This window comes from Condylura cristata, unplaced genomic scaffold, assembly GCF_000260355.1.
Source record: "Condylura cristata isolate star-nosed mole 26May11 unplaced genomic scaffold, ConCri1.0 scaffold00014, whole genome shotgun sequence".
In the NCBI taxonomy this organism is placed as follows: Eukaryota; Metazoa; Chordata; class Mammalia; order Eulipotyphla; family Talpidae; genus Condylura; species Condylura cristata.
In genome coordinates this window covers 34727325-34748258 of record NW_004567115.1, presented here as the reverse complement: position 1 = coordinate 34748258, position 20934 = coordinate 34727325, and positions in this window count along the sequence as shown.

Here is a 20934-nt window from a genome sequence, read left to right as displayed (position 1 = left end):
AGACTGAACTCTGCATTGACTTTATTTGAAATTGGAGATAGGGAGACATTTCTTAAGAAATCAGCTGGGTGACTGCCAGTTTTGATCAAAGAGAAGCTTCTGGCAGAATGCTATAAATCCCAAAGATCCTTGGGATTTTTACAGCAGTTATCTCCCCTGAAGAATTCCATAAACACATAGGACATGTTGATACTACTAATTAATGAGCACGCCTTAAAGAAAAAAGCAAGCATTTAAAAATAATGAATTTCCTCAATGTGAATACCAGTGATCCTACTTCAGGGTCAAAGAATGTATGTGATAAATACTAATGGATACCTCATTCCTTTCAAAGATGCAGCATATCATTTTCAGAAGCATTAGATTTTTAATATTCTAAGTATAGCATTCCCTCTACTTCCCACAGCGCTCTCTACCCTAAACATATGAAATAGCTCTTTTACTGATAATTTCCAGTCAGCAAGTGTCCTGTCACTAGCTAGCCACACACATGATCTAGCACCATCGGGCTAAATTCCACAGTAATTCATTACAACTCAGTTCTGCTTCTAGTATGTAATTATTCCAACTTTTCTTTTCATCTTTTAATTATACTGTATTATTTAGATGTTTTTGTTTTTCCTTCTCTTTAATATAGCCCCCAGGAATTTTTTAAATCCTAATTTAGTCTAATGTGGTAACTGGAATCTAACTCCTAGGAAAAGATGTTCATTAGTGATAAATTCCTGACACATTATGAAAACATTTGGTTCTACAAAAAACATGAGACGCTGATTAGGTCTGCATTTTTGGAAGATCATCCATGAAGTTACTAAAACTCCAAAATTAGTTTCCTCTACCACACTTGAATTTTTTCCTAGTGAAGATTGTATTACCTTAGACTGTATTCAGGTAGTCACACACCTTTCTCCAAAAGATCTGCTTTGGCAAGTCTTGAGTGCCAGAGTGAAGAGGTAAGGAGATAATGCTATGATAGAATGGGACCCAGTGGGAAAGTGCTGGAGACAAAGGCGGGATTTGAGAGGTAGAGATGACTTTTAAGAGGAGAGTCCTAGGCAAAAAACCCCAAGAGACTTGAAAAGGAGAGTAGAGATGTGAGACACTAAACAGAGAAATCAGACTAAGGACAGACAGGGGTCAAGAAAGGGGTAAAGAAAGAATGGGAATAAAGAAAGTTAAACAAAGAATAAAAAATAAGGAAGAATAAAAGAAGAAAGCCGAGAATGGGGATTTGTTTACACCTTCCTGGTTAACATTCTTATGTGATACTACCTATTTGAAAACCAGGGGCTGTAAACTGGAACCAAATCAACATTGTTGATAGTTAACTACTCCACTAACATTCACTTTTTGATCTGAACCTAATAGGTAGAAATTTATGTGAATTGACAATACATTTTGAAATAAGAAATTAGAGTCTTTAGAGTCTCCAAAGTCAGTTTATATCCATAAAAGGAAAAATTAGTAAAAGAAAATTGAAATTTAGTCTGATAAATACTTTGAAACATATATATAATTAAACTTTTCTCATAGTCAGAGATGTTGAGATGTTCGTGGGTGGCCAAAAGATAGTGAAAGATATTCAAATCTTCCACTACGAAATAGATTGCTTTATTGTATAAATCACATTTCAAATGACTTTTCTTACAGACTTCTAAATGCATTGCACAATGAAACAACTCATCATAATAGATACAGATGCAAGTATTTTTGACAGTCCCTTAATGAAAAGAAAAATCAAAAAGAAGAATCTTTACTTGTGCCTTTAAAAGGAAATGTTACTTAGGGACAGTATTTAAAGTTTTAGTGTTTTTATATTGATGTTAGAAAGTGGATTTATAAAATAAGTTTTCCATTTCTCATTTAACGATATGTCACATATTTCTGCAGAATCATCTCTTTATTTCTTAGCACTCTCTCTTTGTAAGCTGAGAAAAATACTGACACCTGAGTCTTACCCTCCAAGGGACCCACATGGCGCAGCAGCCCTCTCCGGTCTTGTCCGCTGCTCCCCTCAGCAGTGTACTTCGTCAATCTGCCTGGTCTGCTCCTCCCTCTGTCTCTCACCCCCCACACTTCTGGCCTGTCCCCCCAGGTCTGTATGCATAAATAAATAAGTCTTTTTTAAAAAAGTGTAATAGAGGGTAGAATACATTAGAAATTTCCTCTACCACCAAAGACAGCTACTGGTAAGGCACATTAGACCCTTTGCAAGTCTCTGGAAACTTTTGCATCACTGTCAATAAGCTTCTACAGCGTTTTCTCAAAAAGGCTTGTTGCCATATGGCCCAGAAAAATGTATAACCATGAAATTCTTGCCCAGTCAGTGCTTTTGTCCGGTCCTGTAATTCGCAGGTGAGTATGAAGCCAGAAGTCTCCTGAGTGGGCCTATCAGGTTGAGCAGGTGAGCCATCGGTTGCTCTCTTTGCCAAACCCTTCATTCTGGCACCAGGAGGCAACCCTCTGTCTGGCCTGTGAGGCACTGAGGCCTTCAAGGAGTGACAAGTGCAAACATTTTAAACAATTAAACGAATCTGTCTAGAATGACTTTTTGTGGTTTATTCATAACACCTGAAAAATGGAATTAATCATAAACTGGAAAGTGTGTTGTGCTATTTTAGTCCTGTTTATTTAGATCCTTTTTAAATATCTTTCTGTAGTCCACAATTCAGAGAATGTCCTAATTTTTTATTTCGAAGCCTCATAATAACGAATAGGACATATTTCAGTGCTTTTACTTTATGAAGATACTACATCATGAGCTACATCTTAGAGGAAAATTGTTGGTCAGATATTTCTCCTTGTTCCTTAAGTATTCTAATATTGGTTATCAATCTTCCCTACTATCCAGAGAAGCGATCCTAGATTTTTCTGGATAGGAAGTCTTTCAAGGAAAGTGAGTTCTGAGATGAATGCAGCAGAAAAGTGAACGTCAGCCATAGTCTTTTTATAATTTGGAGGGTCTATTTTCTATGCAAAGGTAAAGCAGAAAGTAAAGTCTACTTGTTAAAAGACTTAGTGTATTATGTGGGAACTAAATATTACTACTGAAAGAAGAGAATTGCTAACCTGTGGATGGTGGCTGTTATATAATAGTGCACAGAGTGAGTAGCAGGTACCTGGGGAGCAGCCCAGAGTGGGGTAAGTCGATGAAATGTAATGAGAACGCTCCTCCTCTGAGTCTTCACCCTCCAGTTGCGGGAAACTTGTCTTACATTAAACGAGCACGTCAGTGAGGATGCCTGCCAGGAGATGAAGGGGCTCGGGCTCTGAGTACATCTAGGTAGTCAGGCACAGGGAGCTGACTCACCTATCTGAATGACTGGAAATGTGGCGTGGTGCCCAGAAATAAGGTCAGAACCTTCAATGTGGAGATGAGGGTTTTCTATCTTTTTTTTTCCTGGCAGCATAGCATGACTTTATGGAAAACAAATAGATTGTACAGGAACTTGCCTCTAGATTGATATTTTACAGGTGAGGGATCAATTCAGGTAAATATATGTGTGTGTGTGTGTGTGTGTGTGTGTGTGCACTTAATAAACAGTTTACTCTGATAGTGTTGGGTGATATTAGTTGTAGTCCATTCAATTATCTCTGTTTAAAGAACTCCTTTATTGATTAGCCTATATAATTAAAAATACATATAACTTAACCACCACTTCTAAGGTGTCACTTTTGACAAGATGGAAATTAAGAATAATTATATTAGACATAATCTAACCTCAAAGTGTTATTCCTTTAAGAAATCCTCTGTGAACATGCAGATGGTCAATAGGCAAATGAGAAACTGTTTAACATCACTTATAATCAGGGAAATGCAAATCAAAACCACAATGAGAAATTACCTTGCATCAGTGAGAATGGCCCACATTAAGAAATCTAACAATGACCCTCCCTGATGACGCAACAGGTTAGGACTCAGCACTGCAGGCTAACCACAGCCATTCCAGTTTGAGTTCAGTCCCCACCTGGAGGTGATCCACATGGAGTAGCAGACCTCTTTTGACCCATCCGCTGCTCTCCTCCACAGTGTACTTTGTCTGGTTTTGAATTTAAAACCAGAAAGTCATAACACCAGGGAGGTGACTAAAAGTGGCTCATTAAATCAACATTTTTTCTATAGTTTGTTGCTGCAATGTAGAAAGGCAATTAATGTTTAATACTGACATTGTATTCATCTTGCTAAATTCACTACTTATATCTTTTTTTAAAAAAAGGACTTTTTATTTACACATACAAGAACTGGGGTACAGGTCAGAGGTGCAGGGGTGGTGAGAATATTCACCAGAGACAGAGTGGGGAACAGAACAGGCAGACTGACAAAGTACACTGCTGAGGAGAGCAGTGGGAGAGACAGGAGAAGTCTGCTTACCATGTGGGTAACCTTCCTGGCCGGGGATCAAACTCATGCTGCCGTGGCTGTGGATAGCTTCATAGTGCTGTGCTTAACCCCTTGCACCACCAGGGAGGCCCTCCAAATAGTTTTTTTCAATGAAGGCAATGAATGCAATCTTAATAAAGATAATTTGTTAATATTAGTGCATAACTCTTTTGGTTAAAAACTTGAAGAAAACAACTTATAGTCTATAGTGAGTCTAAATTTGACTCATTAAAGTATGATTATAATAATACTGTAGAATTTATAATGTACACTATATGTATATTTTCATGTTGACATAAGATGACATAGTATACTGTTTGTAATCACACCATGATAAAATGAATTCCAATCATTTTAATACAAATATTCCACAGCAGTTGTGATCAAGTTACTTACATCATTTTATTTATAGAACAACTCCAGAAAAGGAGTTGTATAAGAATATGTATATTTTCATGTTGACATAAGCCACATGAGTAACTTGAAACCTATTTCACAGAATAGAAAACAGAAATACAGAGGCATGAAGTGGTTATTTATTTAACCTATTAGTTAATCAGCCTACAGATTTCTTGAGGAAAGAGGATGCTACTTGTAGCTTTGCATAGTTATCTCCTCTATGAACAGCATGGGTGAGGAGGGCTTGTGTTCCTACATATATAGACATAAGAGCCATAAAGTAGTGCATCTGTGAGAGAATAAGAAATGGAGCAGAGGAATAAAATCTGGGTCAAACTGATAGTAAATATTCAAAAATGCTTGCTTCTTTCTTTTGTTTAGTAGTGTGAATTTTTTAGCCCCTGAGTAATTGCAGAAGTGAAAAGTAAGTGATGCTTTTGTAAAAGTTGGCTGAAATCTATTACTTTTTTCCTCAGACTCTGTGTGTGTGTGTGTGTGTGTGTGTATGTATGAACATAAAACATACAAGGTTAACTACTAAATTCAGCATTAGCTTTTTATTTACCCATTCCTAGGATTTTAATTTGAGTCTTTTGTTACTGAGAATTACCTCATATGTTCAGCAGGAATTGCTTTTCTAAACACTAAATTCACTAAAAGTGAATTTCTACAGGTAGACATCCAATAAGATCATCTATAGATATCTTGGATTTTAGTTTTATTACATACAGTGTGTTTTCTTCTGTCAAGTATTTGTCTTAAGAAAGAGATTTTAAAGAGACAGTTCATCCAGGGTCAATTAAGAGTTTCAAAATGACCCTCGGGGGCAGTTGTGGCCTTAGATTACCAAGAGAAATAAACTTGTCTAAGAAAATCCGAACTTGCTGTTATCTAAATTTAAGACACTGACAAACATTTGACCTTGATGGTCCTAGTAAAATGTTATAGTAAACATATAAAGAACTATTGCTCTTCTTTGTTTCTCTTCTTTCTCTATTGCCTACACTTAAAACAACATTGAGTCCAATGAAAGCTTTTTGATTTTCACATTCTCAATGCTGTTGAATATAAATGGGAACAGTACTGATTTCATCGATGCACTTAAGTATTTGTCAAATGTTATTTAAATTTGTAAGCGTAGTAAAAGTGTTGAATATTTCCGAGCTCTAATGTCTTTATCATTCTGGGCCCTTAGAAAGATGTGTTCTAGAAGATGATGTCCAAAATTTTACCTAGCTGTGAAATGCCTAATATATTGTAAAATTTGGAATTATACTTAAAAGAAAAGAGTAATATTTATTTTGGCTAATATCTAGAGTAAAATAATAAATAAAATTGAAATTAACATTTGTGATTTGACTAAGTGAAAATTATAGAATATGACTTCAAGATTTTTATTTGCCATCTCACTACCAATTAATTATCTGATTAATTAAGCAAATACTGCACCACTTGCAATATTTGTTCTGGGCTCTTAAAATTCATAAGTTAATAAAACACAAATCTTACCCAATAGGCAGTGATATATAAATATGTGTGTAGATGTATATATATATATATATGAGTATGTATGTGTGTATGTGTGCATAAGCATTTACATATAGGTATATATGTGTGTATAAGCATTTTACACACCTTGCTGTGCATAAAATGTATGTAGGCAGTTTATATTTTACAGCACAGTAAACAATGCCAGCTGCATCTAAAGGCTAATGAACCACTGGAAATAACACATTAAGCCACAGTTTGGGGACCGTTTTACTTATCATGGAAAAATATTTTGTAAGTCCACACAATATGGTAATGCTATATAGAAACCTTTACTGACCTTAGTAATTCTAATTATCAATTTGTAAATCATGGGAATGTAATAACCTAATGTGGCAGATGTATAAAAAAGCCCCAGTAACGGACACGCAGACAGCACTATCTCATGTAACTGTTGCACTAATCAACCTTTCTGCACTTTCTTGTCTGGATGAAGAGAACTTATTGAGCCATTGGGGACCAACCTGTCCCTGTGGAGTATCTTTATTAATTGAAGGAGAGTGGAAAAGGAGACTCCCCCTGCCTCTGAATGTGGTTTACATTGTGGTTTGAGAATATCTCTAGAAAAACACCAGTATCTTCTTCAACATATGACTTAATTAAGCAAATTATATATCCCTACACTAATATAAAAAATGATTCTTAGAGGTTTTTATTTATTTACATATTATCTGTATATATCAATCCATATTTACTAAATTACATCTATTTACACATCACAAAGGTTTTTTGCATTCAGAAATATGTTGAGTAAGGGGGAAACATTTTTGTGAGTTTAAGAACAAACAGAAAGGATTTTTAAAGTCTTAGTTCTCCATTATACTTAAATAGAATCAAATGTTTAAATAACTCTGATTGTTTAGATACATTAAATGAGGCAACTAATTTCAGACAGTCAATCCAACAATCCCTTCAAAAAATGCCAACAATTTACCCACCTTATATATTTTAAATTTAAAAAAAATTTGTTTTTTAAATAAGTCTTTCTGTTCCTCCTGCTTTTGTTCCAGAATCAGGGTAGGATTGGGGCAAACTTCAGAGTACGCTTTTAAAAACAGACAAAATGATATTTTCCTTTAGAATGGGCAAGGAAAGTTTCATTGAAAAAAACACATCGGGTCAATCTAGTTTTACTTTTATTCTTCCTTCATCTTCTTAAAACTGGCTGGAGAGAAGTTCATTGTGTTCCCTACACTTCCCGTTCTGGGCACCTGAGCAGTGTAAGATGTATCACTTATCAGTAGAACAAAAGACTCCTTCATCAGCCAAGCACCATGGAAGATGACAGCTGCAGACCAACCTTTCTAGGCAGCTACTTTGCTGAGATGGAACAGGAAACAGACTATTCATGCAGACTTTTATGTCTAACCCTATTTAATTTGACTCAAGTAAGATTAGCCTCTTTCAAAACATCTATGTTTAGTGGTAACCCTAGATGTTTGTTTCTTATGAGATGGTCTAAAATGTAGAAAATAAATTATGTACCATAGGTTTTAGGGTAGAAGACAGTACTTTTAAAAGATGTAAACAAAAGTACTGCTGTATATTTTAAGTACCCTGCATTTAGGAAAAAAGTATATTAAAAGTTGCAATATGAAAATTATTTTTTCTGAATGCAAAAACAAAGAAAATCAGGAAGGTTTTATGCTGTTGATATTACAGATGAATATTAAAGGAAAAATTCATTAACCCAAAAGATACATTTTTATCATAGTTTAATTCTAAATATTAACATTATTAAGAATGTTTTTCCCTTTAATGTAAATACATTCACTCTTCGGGGATTCTAAGACTATAGTCATATTCTCAATAAACTTTTAAAAATCAGTTTAGGAGGTATTTAAATGTAGAAACCCAAATTCTAGAGCAGTTATGAAAGATCTGTTTTCATAATTGCGAAAAAATATCTTAGTTTTTATATAGGCTTTCCCATGTGAGAATAATTTAATACAGAATATCTCATATATAAGAAATCAGCACCGGTTACATTTTTCTTTCATTATGTTGACATGCTCTTGAGTAGGAAAACTGTCTATAGAAAAAAATTAAAAACACTGACCATTTAAAAATACTAAGCATTTAAATTCATAGCCTGACTCTGAATGAGTTAGTAAAGACATGACATTAAGAGCTTTGTTTTTCAATAGACAGTTGAGAATTGTGTATATCAGATTTTGCCAGTAGATGTTTCTATTGTATGAAAGTAATTTCCTTCTTTCTCACAGTTATCTCTCAATCTTTAATACCTCTAACACTAGTTTAGATACTGCAAATAGCTATAAATAAAATGATGCAAGTAACTTGATCATAACTGCTACGGAATATTTGTATTAAAATGATTGGAATTTGTTTTATCATGGTGTGATTACAAACAGCATACTATGTAGATCTAATTTTCCTTGAGTGTTTTATCAACAATGTTAGGCCAGAAAGTAGGTCTAACATTGGAGTAGTAGTACTTGACTGGTACTTGATAAGTAGGACTGGGTGAACTTTGGCATCTGATTATGTTTGTGTGTCTATGTATCTGTCATCTAGATAGAGCAATCATGCATATTTCTGTCTCTATCTCTCTTTCTCTTCCTCTCCCCTCCCCCTACACACACCCTCATCCACATACCCATATATCACGGGTCTGATGACAGAACAATATGCCTTGCCTTTAAAAATATGTCCTTTTTCTTTATTTTTTTTTAATTATACTTTTGTTAAAATAAAAATATTTTTAAAAATAAAAAATAAAAATAAAATAAAAATATTGAAGCAGTCAAAAGAGTTTGAACTGAAAAGTGAATTCTGAAGGTTGGTTGGTTGGTTTTTTTTTAAATTAAGGGTTTATTTATTGCTGCTCTTGGTAATGTTATTTGAAATATTATTATGTTTTATTCTCTTTCATAGTAAGTCTATCTGTGCTTCTCATCATCTTCTATTTTAAAATTAGTTGACTTATTCCCAGAACTATTGTTTTTCCATGTGGATAGTCAGACATTAACTTTAACCAAGAATAACTTTTCAGAATAGGATTTCTTTTTTCTACCCCATTTTTGGGCTCTCTAACCATATGTACCCTGGTCATACTACAGTTGGAACCAATATGTAAATGCGTATTTTCTTTTAGTTTGCTATTTTTTAAACCATTGATTAAGACTTGAGACACTTCTGAACATGGTATATGCCTCATCTCTTCCAAAACTTTTCTTGATCTTATTACAACTTTTGGAGCTATTTGCAAAGTAGTTTACTTTTTTTATGATGAAAAATGACTCCTGTTAAATATATGTACTGCTACTTTGAATAATTTAATTATTTTATTTTATTAAATTAAATTATTTCATAATTTATAACCTTTTGTTGAAATAATCATTATCAGACGTTCCTGATGATTAGACAAAATATCATCTATTTTCAAAGTGACCAGCAGCTCCTTTTTTTTTTTATTAATCTAGAGAAGATAATTTTTGTAAATTATATAGTGTGTTGGACAGCTGGAAATTATTATTGTATCAATAAAATAATGTATGAGAAAAATAGAATATATAAAAAACAATTCTTGACTGAGAATTAACTTGAAATAATTGATCACTATGTCTGTGGCAAACCTAGTTAAGTTGTCGATGTCTAATTATGATGGTATTTGAATTTCAGCTTTAACTTAAGTAACTATGATATAATTTTTTTTGTCATTGTGATACTTGTTTATTTGTATTGAGGTAAAATTGGTCACGGTGTTTATGGCTTGGGGTGCTGTCACTACAAGTGTCATCACGACACTTCATTCACCACCATTGCACCCACGGTCCAGCCCTACAGGCCATCATGCTCCCTTCCCACTTTCCTCTCATCCCTTCTCTCCCTCTCTGCTAATTCTGTAGTAAGATTTCTGGGGGTTTTTGTTGTTCTTGTTAATTTAGTTTTTATCTGACTCTATGTTTGGCTTCTCTCTATTCCCCACTGAAGTGATACTAGCCAGTATTTGCCTTTTCCCATCTGACTTTCTTTGCTTAGCATCATCTCCTCTGATTCCATCCATGTTGTCTTAATGGCAAGAGTACGCCTTTTTATAGCTGAGTACTATTCCATTATATATAAATACTGTATCCTCCAGAGAGATCTCTGCAACAAAGACATTCATTAAGGCAAGCAGTCACATGGAGGTTGGAGCAACTCAGCAAACAAGAACCCTCCATGGAAAAAAAAAGTTGAGGGTCCCAGGAGACAGGTGAGCATGAGGGGAATCCCAGATGACTCTTATAATATGCTGATAAAACAATGTGTCATACATCTCATAAGACAAGCATGAACAACATATTAGAGGAAGTAGAGAGGAGTAAAACTGTATAATAGAATCTGTGTCAACTCTTAGAACAATAGAGAAGCATTTCTTCAAGGTTGGATCCTCCAAGCAATAGATCTAGTATCATGTGGTTCTTATTCAAGTGCCATCTGAGCCCCACTTCAAATTTAATCCTATACAAATTTAATCTTGGGACTGTCTGTCTGAATTCTGAAACTTACAGAGAAAGGGGTTTCTCACCATGCAGGCAGCAAAGGTGAGGATGAGAAACAGTAATGACTTTCATATGATTTTCTGCTCTCCCAGACCTTTGAGACTGTTTCAGTTGTGGGTACAGGTGACTTACAATAGCCATCTGTAGTTCTCACAGGGACACACTTCACACTTCCTCCATTTCCTTTTTTGGTTTTATTACCATTTCTCATCCTGTGTCTCCTCCCTTTCCTTTGCAGTTTCTTTTACGCCCCTTAGTGACCTTCTTCCCCTGTCTTTCCTGGAGTTGTGGATCTTTTATAGGATTCTACATTCATCCTTCATTTTTTTTATTTTTTTATTTTTTTTTTAAAGATTTATTTATTTATTCATATAGAACTGGGGTACAGGCCAGAGATGCGGAGGGTGAGAGGCTTTACCAGAGACAGAGTGGGGAGCAGAACAGGCAGATCGGCGAAGTACACTGCTGAGGGGAGCAGCGGGCGGGTCAGGAGAGGTCTGCCGCGCCATGTGGTCACCTCCGGGGCAGGCGGGTATCGAACTCATGCGGAAGTGGCTTTAACTTCTTAGTGCAGTGCTTTAACCCACTGCGCCACCAGGGAGGGCCTCATCCTTCATTTTTTAATTTTTACTGCAGGAATGTATCAGCCTTTATCTATGCATTAGTCAGTGCAGCAAAACTCTTCATCTGCGTGTCTCTTCAACCAAGATTTTGCCAGACTTTCCTGCTTAAGGAAATATACAGAGGGCATATTGAATATTCTTTGACAAATATACTACTGATAGAAATCAAGGCCCTCTAGCTCTGTCTGCACTACTTTTACTGGTCTAAAATAAAGGTTAGTTTACATGTTCATCTCTGCTCTCATGACTTTAACTATGACTTCTCTACCAAAGAATCCCAGACCTATTACTTGCACAGAGATATTTATCTTTCATTTTCAGTTTTCCTCTATCATAGCCAGATTTTCTTCTACTTTAATTTGGCCTTTCTCTGGGTTGTGTCTGCATCCAGGTGGGTGTACTTACCTGTCGCTCTCTTCCAAGACGGACACTTGTCATCATTTGTTCTCCTCATCTTGCTTTTTTCCCATTTATCAGTTACTTCCTTTGAGCTTATTTCTGTAGTTATTCTCCCCTTCATTCTTTATTTCTCCTATGTTTGGTTTTTTTATTGGCTTGTTAATTCCTCTGCTACCTGGCAAGTCCATCACTTCTCATCTCCCCTACTTCTTCATGCTGCTATGAGAATAATTGTTTTAATGATTGAACTTTTGATTTAAAAAACTTAGTAACTGTTAGCATCTAAGAAAAAAATCAGAAGTTGGCAAATGAAACCTGACAAAAACTGACTCAGATTGGCCTCACATCTCGTGGCTCACCACCACTATACTACACTAGGAAAAAATAATAGCACAGAGCCTGGTACACAGAAAATACTTCATAAATGATGGCTGTTGAATGGGAAGGCACTGTTTAGGAATATAAAAATATAAAAATAAACTTTTTTCTCTAGGCAAATAGAAAATGTGTGAATTCTGAGGATGCAATAGTCTAATTCATTGACTCATACTTAAGTGAGCATCAGAATTACCAACTGGGCTTGTCAAATCCAGATTGCTGGCACACACTCAACTTTCTAATTCATTATAACTGTGATAGGACCTAAAACAAGGTCCCGTGAGAGTGATGCCTCTGGTCAGGGGACTATACATTAAACTCTACTAGTCTTATTAATAACACTTAAAATGCTAACTAAACTAAAAGTCACTAGGTTTGGGGGGCAGGGGCGTTGGAAATTGTTGTTGTTCCCCAACACATCTAATTAAAGAACCTGCATTTACTGATGGCACTTAAACACTATTTACATATTTTTGTTTGTATCTTAATTTCTTCCCAAACCCCTATGATTTTTAGTTTTATGTTTCAACTCAGTCAGACAATGATCTTCAGATATTTGGTCAACACCAGTCTAGCTGTCTCTGTGAAAGTCTTTTAACAATGAGATTAACATTTAAATCAATAGATTTTGAGTGAAACAGATTACTTTCCTTATGTGAATGGGTCTCATCAAATCCATTGAAGGCCTTAAGAGAAAAACACTAATGTTCCCCTAGGAAGAAAGAATTCTATCAGCAGATGGCTTTGAATTTGAGCTGCAACATCAAACTTCCCCCTTTTCTCCTGCTTTCCCTGCAAATTTCAGTTTTCAGCCCCCACAATGGTAGGAGCAATTCCTACAGCTCTTTCTCTTTCTACATATCTATCTTCATATTTATGTCCTATTGATTCTGTTTCTCTGGAGAGCCCTAACTAATAAAACGCATATACCTTTAATCACTGCAAGCCTTCCTGTGACAATTGCCACTCTCATTCTATTACCAGATATATAAATGATCAAATTGTATCGTGAGGACTATTTCAGATAGAAATGATACAAGTCCAAAGATAAGAAAGTAATATTCAGTGTAACCTATGTTATTTATATGGTTTCTAAAATTTCAATACTTGTTTAGACTAACTAGTCCTAATGATTTTTTTCATAATATAACATTTTAGGGGAAAATTAAGCTAGTAAATTATATAGGACACAGAAAGAGCAATGTCCTAATGTCATTTTTATTTTTGTTGCATTCAAGAGCTAAACTGAATGTTCTCTACAACCATTAATGAAATAGGGGCAACGATGTTGACTGTGGGTGTATTGCTCTGGTCTCCAATATCTTTAAAGGCATGTAGGTGTCTTTGTGTTGGTTTTAAATAGGGACTGTTTCAGGGAGAAATTGAGTCCCAGGGAAATAACATAGAAAGGTAATGAGACTATGTCCCTATCTGAAGTTTTTAGTTCTTTACAAGAAAATTGTTATTTCATTTTCCCTTAGTTATAGATACTTCAGTGGAATAATTAACTTTTAGTAGTAAGAAGGGATGATAATGGGACAGCATTTTGTCCAATTTCACACTAAAGAGTAAGATTATTTTATATATGTATATCTATTCTCCTCTCTAGCTTATACCAATAGGAATGCAAAGATTTCACAAAATAATTACATAAATGGTTATTTCCTGCCAATATAAAATGTCACAGAGCACAATGGTGGAGTCATTCTCTAAGTCACAGCTGACTTTTTAGTTTGACCTATGGAGATAAATCGCATAAGCTACTTAAAGTTGGAGTAATAATCTTTGGAGATTAAAATGATGAAAGCTTTAAACTGGACTGATGCCAAATTTTAACTTCCCATTATGCCTTCTGGACATAGTGTAGTGAATTTTGGAAAAGTATTCTCTTGGTGCCTAATCAGAAACCTTTTGTGATATCCAGCTTAGATACCATTTTGTATGGGTTTGCTAGTTTTTGGTCAAATATTAAGATCTAAGAAATTTGACACTTCAGTATCATTTTTCTGCTTGTTAGTAATGAGACTGTGTAGAGATGAGACTAAGGGCACAGACTTTGACAGATAAAAGAAATGGCTCAAATTCCAACTTCTTTTTTTAGTTCAATGATCTTGGGCAAATATGCATCTAGGTAAAAATTATGAATAAAGGAATCCTCCCTGTGAGATGATGCTGGTACAGTAGGGCTGAGATAGAGACATGTTCTCTTTACCTTTCAATATTATTCCCCTTTGAAATAGTCCCTACTTATATAACTGACCTCAAGGTCTATCTATATTCCTTCAAAGTTGTTGGGGACTAAAGTGAACTCCTACATTCAGAATTACTATCCCTGTTTTATTAATAGTTGCAGAGGCCATTAATTCTTGATTTGCCTAGGACATCTTAAAGTTTATTATTTACTATGTTTTTAATTTACTGTGTTTATATCTTTATTGTTTCTCTTTCCACTGAAATATAAAGCCCAACAATGGCAAGGATCTTTGACTCTCTTCATGGATGTCTACCCACATAGTAAGTTGATGAATTATCATATAAAACTAATGATTATGATTCACTCTTTTAAGTACTTAGAACAGAATACTTTCTTTTACATTATTTAATTTTGGATTATAAATTGTGTTGTCCAAGAAATTCAGTGAATAATTTGCACAGCCACTATTTGAACTCAGGTTTTCTGATATTCCTATCCCTTATCCTCCCTTTGTTACACTTCCCTTGAAAAAGCAGTGTGAAGTCGTTTGAATATATGAAAGATACAAGTATAAGTCATAATCATATGTGAATTTGGGTGAGCGAGTAATATAATTTACTCTGTTCTTTAGAGTGAGTCACATGGAAAAAGTATATAATGATACTGGGGACTTGATAGGCTAAAAAGGAGAATTAAAAGATGCCTCCAGGGCCCTCCCTGGTGGCACAGTGGGTTAAAGCACAGCACTAAGAATCATAAGCCACTTCCCCATGAGTTCGATCCCCGCCTGCCCCAGAGGTGATCCACATGGCGTGGCAGACCACTCTTGACCTGCCCTCTGCTCCCCTCAGCAGTGTATTTCGTGGATCTGCCTGTTCTACTCCCCACTCTGTCTCTGGTGAATCCTCTCACCTTCCACATCTCTGTCCTGTACCCCAGTTCTGTATGAATAATAAAAAAAAAGATGCCTCCAAAATTGTAAGCACGAATAATTAGACAATGGATCCTGAGGAACAAGGCAACAACTTCATTCTATAGGCCTAAATTATGTCATTAATTAGAAATTAGAATTTTTAATGAATGAGATATATGAATATGTTTATTCTGGATATAATCTGTTTTCAAGTTTCCTAGCATTGCTGTAATATTAAATATCTAGATGCTTCTGTTGATTAAAATCAACAGGGAAAAGTCCTTAGGGAAAAGAAGATGGCAATTCTTAAACAGGAAAATATTGTGTTAGTCTCGTATACTATACACATGAAGAATGTTGTGACCCATCACCCAGTCTACTTTATGATAGGTAACACCATTTTGAGGATTTCTTGATTAAAATTTTCCTGTCTTGACTATTTCAAACCTTTATTGTTTGGTTTTTAATTTGCCCTTTAAACTGATAGTTCAAACAATGAAAATTGGTCAATTAATATCCTTTATCTCTATTTATCAAAAAAAACTCTTTATTTTGAAAAGCAAAGAAATATTACAATGAGCTCCATATACCCACAACTTAGCTTCACTTCCTCTTTACCAATCATATTTCCATCTTCCCATTTATTCCTCTCTCTTGCTTCAACTGGGTAACTTTGAAATAGACATATAGCACATATTTTGTCTAAAAATTTTCAGCATGTATTAAAGAAAAGCTTGTTTTTTAAGAACAATACTCCTTTTACATACTAAAATTGATAAGTTATTGACATCAGTAAATGTTGAGTTTTCTCATTATCTTAGTCAACACGTATTTATTAAAATATTCCCACTTAAAACTAATAGTTAGCCTCTTATTATATGCTTTATTTTGCCAATATCTGTATGTTGACTCTCAAAATAAATTGTTTTCCAAATCACCAGTCACCTCCACAATAATAAATGGTGCACCACTAAGGTTCATTAAAGAAGGGATTTTTGTGTATTTGTTTACAAATATATCATCAATTCTTAGAACATTCTGGTACATAGGTTGTGACCTATGTGTCAATAATTATAGACTAACAATGAATAATCTATCCTCTTGTCATTTGTTTATTTTGTTTTTTTAAAACACATCCTTTTTTTTTTTAATACTCATATTATTTGTGCATATAAGAACTGGATTCCAGGTCAGAGGTGCCAGTGTGGGGGGGGGGGTGCGTGTGAGAGTCTTCACCTGAGACAGAGTAGGGAACAGAACAGGCAGATTCACTGAAATACACTGCTGAGGAGAGCAGCAGGTGGGTCAGGAGAGGTCTGCCCCACCATGTAGGTCACCTCCCTGGCCAGGGATCAAACTCATGTGGCAGTGGCTGTGGATAGCTTCCTAGTGCTGCGCTTTAGCCCCTTGTGCCACCAGGAAGGATACCTATCACATTTATTCTTATATACACTAGATTTTTCTAACAGATTATCAATTTCTTCTATTGTGTTGACTCTTGACTTATTTATTGTGTTTTATAGTGCCTTAACATCTCATTGATGTTTTGTCAAGGAACACTTATATTGCATAATTTAGCATAAGTTCCACTGATAATCTGTGTTTTTGTATTGTTATAAAATGGTAAATTAGTTTTTGATGAATATATGTTCCCTTTGATCAGTCTTCTCAAACTGGAATATCTCTTGATTTATTTAATTCTCTGTGTAGATCCATCAATATGATTTTGTAATCTCTTTACTGGATTTATGATTTAGCAAATACCTATGTTAATGAATAGGAACATTTTTTCTATCATATAGTACCTGAAAACTAAAAAACAAAGGTATTTATTTTTGTAAATTTATAACATATAAGTATTTATGTGAACTTATAATAAAATTATGAACTAGCCTGCTTAGGACATGTTTAATATAAAAATAAAATTATTCTGGTGCTTGTTAAAATGATAAGAGCTTATTCAAGTCGTTCACAACAGGGAAGAAACTGTTGCAATTGGGGAGAGAGCTTGAACTCAACTCTGAATGCAAGAAAAAGTGGGGAATTGCAGCTAAGTAGCATAGTGAGAGGGTCAATGGAAGGAAAATCACTAAGGGGAGAATCAAGGATAAGCGGGTTCTTGCTAAACTGACCTATCGGATTCATACCAAAGTCAAGGCTTAGCTGTCAAGGGTGGGGTGGGGGTGGGGAATGGATTTGATGAGATGTGCAGGGAGGAAGGATTTTTGCTAAACTGACTTAGCAGAATTCTCGGTAAAGGCCAGCCAAGGTGGGAGATCTAACCAAGAAGAAGCCTCATAGGATAAAATTTTGATCAAAGAGGGAGTCTGTCATTAGCCTTCTATCTCTGTTACTCTTTTCTTAAGTTTTTATAAAATTTATTGAATTTCGATGTTTATTCTCACTTTTCAGCTATGAGTTTTTCTTTAGCCTGAGAAATTTCACATGTTTTCTTAAAGTTGGCACTTTTTTGTGGTGGATTATTAACCTAAAAACCTTCAATGGGCCATATCTTTCAATACACATTACCTATGGCATCCCTCATACATTGATTACGGTTTTGCCATGTGACTTGTTCTGTCCAATGAGACATCAGCAAGTGCAGGGCTGGTAGAGACTTGATGGCAGTTACCAACTGGAGCTGACCCCATTAGAAATTTGCTGCCATCTGGTGTGGAAGTTTGGCCTAGCATGTTTGAGGATGAAGGATCAGAAGGACACAAAAACACAGGTCCTAGCTCCCCTTCAACTAAATGGAACCAAATAAATGAACCCAACTGAAGTCAGCAAAAGAAATGTCCAGCTAACTGATTAAATCATGAGAAATAATAAGTTGTGTTGCTTAAACCATGATGTTTTTGAGATACTTTGTTAAGCTTCTATAGATAATTCAATTTGAATGCATTTGTAATGTTTATTAAGATATTATTATTATTTCAAATGCTATGATCTAAGTGACCTGTTACTACACTGTGATCACTGAAAACTGTGATAAGTGACAGCTAGCAGTGGCACTGATCTTTTATTTTGGATCAAAACTCACATTTAGGCTGAGATTCTGATCAAGAGGGAAGAATTGTTAAATGAGGAAATAGTGGATCCCGAATGGAGCGGTTCAAGTTGGGTCCCCCACCCCCAGATTTAATACCTAAACTAATAGCAATTTTAACCTTCCCCAAAAATGTGGATTAGAAGAAGTTAGAAAAAGGAAAAAGACTATTTGGGTAGAAGGAAAATTTTGTATTGGAACTTATAGATGCATAATCAATAGGACTTGACTAATAAAATGTGAGTGTTAAAAAAAGAGAAAAGTTTAATTCTGAACTATTTATCTTAGTCAGTTGTGTGATAGTAGTGTAGTTAAGTGAAATATTGCAAAAAGACTCCCTAATTTCTTGATCAAAGGAGTACCATGATAAAAAATTCATTTTGATACTGTCTTAGTATGATAAAGTAGGTCCGGTAGTGGCTTTGGATCATTCCCACTTCAGTTTCTGCATTTAATCAATGAAGGAGCTAGTATCAAAGTTAAGTTCCTCTGAATTCAAGGCTTGATCATGTTATTCTGTAATTGTCATTTAATCAGATTAAATTCTCCATGGTTTCACTCTACTATAACTTGACAACTTAACAACTCTCAGTTCTGATCTTCATTATAATATTTTCCCCTCTCTGCTCCCCCAGAAAATTGTCTATTTGCCTCCATCAAACCATGTCTGTTTCTAGAAGCCTTCCCAGCCAACAGCGCTGCTGTTCTCGTTACTGTCAAGGCTCACCATTTCCATCACAGTAATTCCTAACTCCACAGAACTGTGTAAACATCTGTGTTTGTTGTTGTTGTTGTTTCTATGCTATTTGTGCTATATTAGTCTTTCTGAAAGTGAATATTTAAGTTCTTAATGTGTACCAAACTATTTTGGGGGGAGAGCATAGTCTCAGTTTTCACCATGGCATTACAGGATAGTGTTTTAATTTTACAATTAGGAAAATGGAGACAGGGAAAGATTAGATAATTTAGCAATGACTACGCAATTAACAAGTAGAACGTTTTGTGCTTCTTAGATGAGATGCAAGGTGGGATTTCCCACTGCAAGTTATGTCCCTCCACATATGAAGCTATGGTTGGAATGATTTATTCTTCCATTTTTTTTTCTATTATCAATATATTTGGAATCACTTTCATGTAGAGCTGTTTCTTTGCTTTGCAATCTTCCATAATCTTGGCTTTTATGTAACCTGTGTTATTCCTACTTAGTTTTAAGTGACCAGATGCTTATCTTTGCCTAGAAGCAACTATTTCATGAGCTCATGTAAAGAAATAGTCAATGTAACATTCCTAGCAAATGCCAGCCGCATTGCCAGCCAAACTGCACTGCTTCCCAAGGCTGGCAGAGCCCTGTCACAGGGGCAGTGACTGCTGCTTCACTCATTTACTCGCTACTTTGGTGCCACTGCTGATAGCTCTGCCCAGCTCATCCTGGCCGTTCCAAAGCCTGCTCTTTACCAAAGATCGTTTACCAGAAGTAAACCTATCTTACAATGGTCATCTTTCAAGTGACTTCAAGAAAGACTCAAGGCAGCAATTATTCAACTTTATTGCTTCACCTACTAAAGCATCTTTTGCTTTTATGGGCTGCCAAGCTGTATAGAGAGGAAGTGCTCATGGCACAACCAGAAAGAGGAGAATACATGGGGAGTTAAAAAAGCAAACGCCTTTCCCTGGGGCTTCAGCTAAGTAGCTGGCTTTCAGATTCCTGTGTTCCAGGGAAGTCTCTGAGACTGGCATCTGTGATTAGCTATTTGACCTCCTTTATCACCTGTTCATGTTAACACAGAGGTTCACAGTGTTGTTCCTTGTCACAAGACCCACACTAAGTGAGATAGAGGAGCCTAATTGAGTATTTTGTCATGCTGATATTAACAACCCAGAGGGAGGCAGAGCACCAGAGCAAATTGTGCAGAAAGAATATTTCACAAAGGTGGCAACCGTGGCACAGAGTGCCCAAGAAAGACATGATTTGGGTACAGCCAGCCAGATCGTAGATTGGTCACCTCATGTTTATGCTTTCTTTGGGCAACAGGTGTGTGAGGTATCATTTGAATAGGGACAGATCACTTTTTTTTTTATAATCCAGGGTTGCTGGTATCAATAGATACAAGTGCATTAAGTGCATCTCAGAAGAATACTCCAAGTGGGCAAGATAATAGTTATTTGATCTTTAATGAAGACTTTTATCTTGCTTTCTATTACTCTGACAGTGTATTGTATTGCACTAGGCCAATTTGACTTACAACATGGTGGAATACAACAGCATTTAAATCACTCCGGGAAATTTGGTCTGCCTTACATGGTTTTGTACTTAGCTTTAGAAGATACAGTGTGAGTTTTAAGGCAGTGGAAAACAAAGAATCCAGCAGGTGGTTTTCAAGGCTATGGGCTTTACTTGGGTTGAAGATGAAATGAAAAATTTATTTTCTTGTGAGATACTGTGGTGAGAGCCAGTGATAATGATAACCTCATAAGAGGTCAGCATTTTGAGTTGGAGGGAAGATTAATATTGCAGTTATAAATTTGCATTCACAATTGATAG